Source organism: Mirounga leonina, unplaced genomic scaffold, assembly GCF_011800145.1.
Source record: "Mirounga leonina isolate KUSES-001 unplaced genomic scaffold, KU_Mleo_1.0 Mir_153, whole genome shotgun sequence".
Taxonomy (NCBI): domain Eukaryota; kingdom Metazoa; phylum Chordata; class Mammalia; order Carnivora; family Phocidae; genus Mirounga; species Mirounga leonina.
Window position 1 is genome coordinate 7,370,430 of NW_023270387.1, and position 4,514 is coordinate 7,374,943.

Sequence of the window (4,514 nt, forward strand, 5' to 3'; positions counted from 1 at the left end):
TTAAGTACATACAGTTTACGTCAATTATACGTCATTAAAGCTGTTGTTAAAAACCCATTGTAGACTTTCCTGTTCTCCAGAGTCCTATTTTAGGCTTCCCCACAACTGGGGAGTTCTTCTCTTGGCCTTTCCCACATCACTCTTTGACTCTTTTCTCCTCCCCTCCGTTCCTTCTCCCCATACACTTCCTTTTGCTTCAACCATGAATTTCTTTCCCTGTCTCATGCTGAGCACCCTGCCCTCATCTCTGAACTCTCAACCTGGGACTCCAGCTCAGACCTGAGCCCTTGGCCTTGACATCCATCTCATGGAGGTTCAGACTTCAAGTTCTGGGGTCAGAGTGCATGGATTTACAAACTCTGCTCTCCCGCTTCCTAGCTGGGAACTCAGGCAGGTTACTCACCTTCTCTATATACAAGTGTCCTTATCTGCCAAACGGCAGTGAAGTCAGCAGTACTCTTGTAAGATTCGCTGTGAGGATCAAATGAGTTAATAAATACAGGACACTTAGAAGACTACTTGGCATCCAGTCACTATTCAATACATGTTAGTTGTTATTATTATGTCTAGGACTTAAAATCACTTTTCTAAGTTCAGACAATTCTTTCCTTAAGAGGAATTAGAACAACAAAGAAGGAGTTAAAAAAACAGTGGTCTATCTACTCAGTGGAATATCACATGTACCCTTAAAAATTATCTTTCCTATGAGTCTATAACAACTTGGGGGACATGCTCGTTAAATAAAAATAAAGTAGGCTTCATAATCCTTCATGCAGTGTCATCTCAACTATACTCAAAAATCAAAATGAAAATCATGCAGAGAGTAAAGAATGTAAGGGATTATACTGAAATGTTAACAGTGTTGTCTTTCATAATGGAAATTAAAAAAAAAAAAAGAATCTTCCAGTTACTAGTGAATACCTCTGTGGGGGTGGGGGGTGGGGGCTGTGCACACTATATACTTTGATTAGTTAACCTCTTATCTAGCCACACCCTGAGCATGAAGCAGTGCCAGGCAACCCAGGGTGAAGGAATATGTTAGAATGGGAAGGGAGAGGATACGAGAAGAGCTACGTGAAAGAGGACACTATAGGGAAGATGGGAAATGCCAAGGAAATGTTTGCTTTCCCCTTGCACTTGGAGCCAGCAGCATTCACATGCCCCACCTCATGCTGGCCTGGCCAACCAGCCTACTGCTGGAAATCACCCCGGTGTCATCTTATGTGGAGACCCGGTTATGCCATGGTGCCCACTCTCATATTTCTCTTTAACTTGAGGTCTCTGACTATGGGAAAGGGTATTGCTCATTCATGATGATAATTGCCGAGACCATGATTAAATTATTAATAAGCTGCTCAAATCATTTCCTGATCTTCCATCCTGAGCAGAAATTCAACTTTTGTCACACTGACAAAATTTTGATCCTAGCTCATGCTTTAGTTATATATATTTAATTGCAGGGAGAACACAACCTTCCTCTTTTCTCCTTTCCTGATCTTCTCTTATTTGGTCTGTGATTTTCTGGGGTGAGTAATTTCTTTGTGTGATCACATGCAACTCATGGGATGAGGCAATGCAAGGAGTTATCTAAGTTCTTGGGTGCCGGGTTCTTTGTCACCTGGAGGGGTTGTTAATTTTAGCTGGATGCCTCCCTTCATCATACTAATTAGACCCTCAACACTGTGGGTGGGGCACATGGGCCATGAACTCATGTCCATGAGTTCTGCCAGGGACTCTGGGTATCAAATTTCTGTCTGCTAACTGCACCTCCAAGGCTAGGAAACTGGAGACAGCCCTAACGCCCATGGGCACCCATTCACTTTTGCTCAAGAAATCAAGAAAATAGAGTTACCATTATATAGGCTGTAGGCTAGGAAATGTGGCCTCACTCTTTGAGGGAGCCAACTGATAAAAAATATTTGGAGCATTCCCTTGGGGGCAGCCTGGCTATAAACCCTCCAAAGAACCCTGGAAGCCAGCCTGAGATATGCCTACCTTTTCTGCCTAGCTGGAGTGGGAAAGTCCAGGCTGGGGAGAGGGTGCTCCTGGTCCCCACTCTGCCACCACACCGAAGAGAAGTCACCACTGAAGGCAATCTGAAACAGCATGCTTTAAACAAAGTTATTTTAATTCTGCCCTCTTGTTAAAACATGAAGGTGCATGGAATTGGAAAATACAGAAGAAGTCACAAAACAATATTTTGGAGTATTTTCTTTTAATATTATTTCATTGGCCTTTTTTATATAGTTGAGCACATATGATGTATCCAACTCTTATGTCTGCTTTTATTACTTTACATGATATTTCTCTATAGTGTTGAGAATACTTGGCAACCATTGGTTTTAATGATTGTTTAGTATTCTCTCCTCCTCTAGTTTCTTTAGCCATTCTTCAATGGCTGGGCATTCAGGTTATTTCCTATTTTTCAGTATTATGAATAGTATAGCAATGAATACCTTTGATGATAAAACTTTTTCACATTTCAGACTATTTTGTTAGCATAGAATACCAAAAGAAAAAGCTAGGACTGGGGATAATAAAATGCGTAAGTGTCAGACACTTTATATTCATTAGATAATTTCATTCTCAGAATGCTGCAGGATCTGTATTATTATTTTCATTTTACAGATAAAAGAAGGCTCCAAGAATCACATACCTATTAAGTGGCAAAATTGGGATTCAAATGCTGGTTGGTTTAATTCTAAAATGTATTTGTGATGGCTAATTTTATGTGTCAGCTTGGCTGGGCCCCAGTGCCCAGATATTTGGTCATTATTCTGGATGATTCTGTGGGGGTGTTTTTGCATAAGATTTACATTTAAATTGATGGACTCTGAGTAAAGCAGACTGTCCTCCATAATGTGGGTGGGTCTCATCCAATCAGCTGAAGGCCTGAATTGGGGGAGTGGGTGGAGAATGACCTCACAAAGCAAGGGAATTTTGCAGCAGATGGCTTCTAACTTGAATTGCAACTCCTGGCTTTTTTCTGGGTCTCCACACTGATGACCTTTGAACTTGAACTGCAGCATTGGCTCTTGTGGGTCTCCAACCTGCTGGCCCACCCTATAGACTTTGGACTTGTCAGCCGCCATAATTGTGTGAGTCAATCCTTCAAATAAATCTCATTATATGTATGTATACACACACACACACACACACATACATACACACCCTATCAATTGTCTGGAGAACTCTAATAGGACATTCTCTCACTAGAATATTTTTAAAGTTTTTGATAGTTATTTTCAATTTGCTTCTAAAAAAGCTTAACAGTGAATACTCCCCCCAGCCATGTATGAGAGGACATGAGCTGACAATTCACAAAGAGGAGGAATACAGTGCATGAGCACCTGTCTCAGCACACATTGGGCATTCATCTTTAAAAAATCTATTTATATATGATATGAAAAAGGACATTTCAGTGTTCCTTGAATTCATATTTTCTTTCCTGACTAATGTAGTCAAGCATTTCTTTATAATTTTTTGAACAGATGAATATTTACATATACTTTTCTTTTCTTCTGTTTTTCTTTTTTAAGGATTGAGTTTTTTTACACTGAAATTGCTGGAGTTTATTTTGGTGTAGAGCGCATGATGAGGATCTGATTTGGTTTCTTCCAAAATGGCTCATCTATGGATCTAATACCTTGTATTGTCTGATCCACTGGGCTTCAGTTTTCCCATCTACACAATGAGAGGTTGAGTCTAGACATGGTCTTCAGCTCTTACTGCACATTAGAATCACCTGGGGTACTTTTTAAAAAGCATAGTTGCTTGGGCAACTAGAGTTTTTGTTTCAGCTGGTCTGGGGTCTGAATTGGAGATTTTTTTTCCCCCTCTTTTCTGGTCTTTTACATTATTTAATGTGTAGCCAGGTTTGAGAATGACTGAGCCACAGGACCATGAGGTCATTCCACCTCTAAAATCCAGATTCAATGGGAAACCACTGTGACACCAGGGGTCCCTGCTCTCCAGGCTGGTGGAATTTGGAGAACGTGGTGGGAAATGCGGACATGACCTCTCCCTCTTCCTTGCTCCCTGTGACACCTTCCAGAGCCTGCCGGTCCATGAGGACACTGGCCCAGCTCTGCTCCCTGTGAAGACTTCTAAGCATAGAACCCAATGATTCCTCAGACTTGGATTTCTACAAAAACTTGCCACAAAGAAATCAGGAGAAGAGCAAAGCTGTGTATGTTCCCTGTAGGGAAAAATCAGGTTCCGGTTGATTTTGCTGCTGATTTTTGGTCCATTACCTGTCCTTGCCCACCTTTGTAATCCAGGGATTGTCCCTGGTCCAGTATTTCTGCCATCCCTCACCCTCACTCATCCCAAATGAGACACAGTCTCCTTGGGAAGTGGTTTGCAAGCTTGGTTGCACATCAGACCCCGTGGGAAGCTGTAAAAAATACTGATGCTTGTGCCCTCTCCCTGTCGATTCTGAATTAACTAGTCTGCGGAGGGCTAAAAGCATCAGTGTTTTTATAATATTTCTCAGGTGCAGTCACATTTGAGAT

The 4,514-nt window shown here is 41.4% G+C and overlaps 1 long non-coding RNA gene across 1 annotated transcript; it reads left to right on the plus strand.

The window, feature by feature from the left end:
• The first annotated feature begins 2,788 nt into the window (after nucleotides 1-2,788).
• On the plus strand, nucleotides 2,789-4,195 carry LOC118013213. Its single transcript, XR_004679968.1, has 2 exons — nucleotides 2,789-3,096; nucleotides 3,540-4,195. It is a non-coding gene; the product is annotated as an uncharacterized LOC118013213 (long non-coding RNA).
• The last annotated feature ends 319 nt before the right edge of the window (nucleotides 4,196-4,514 follow it).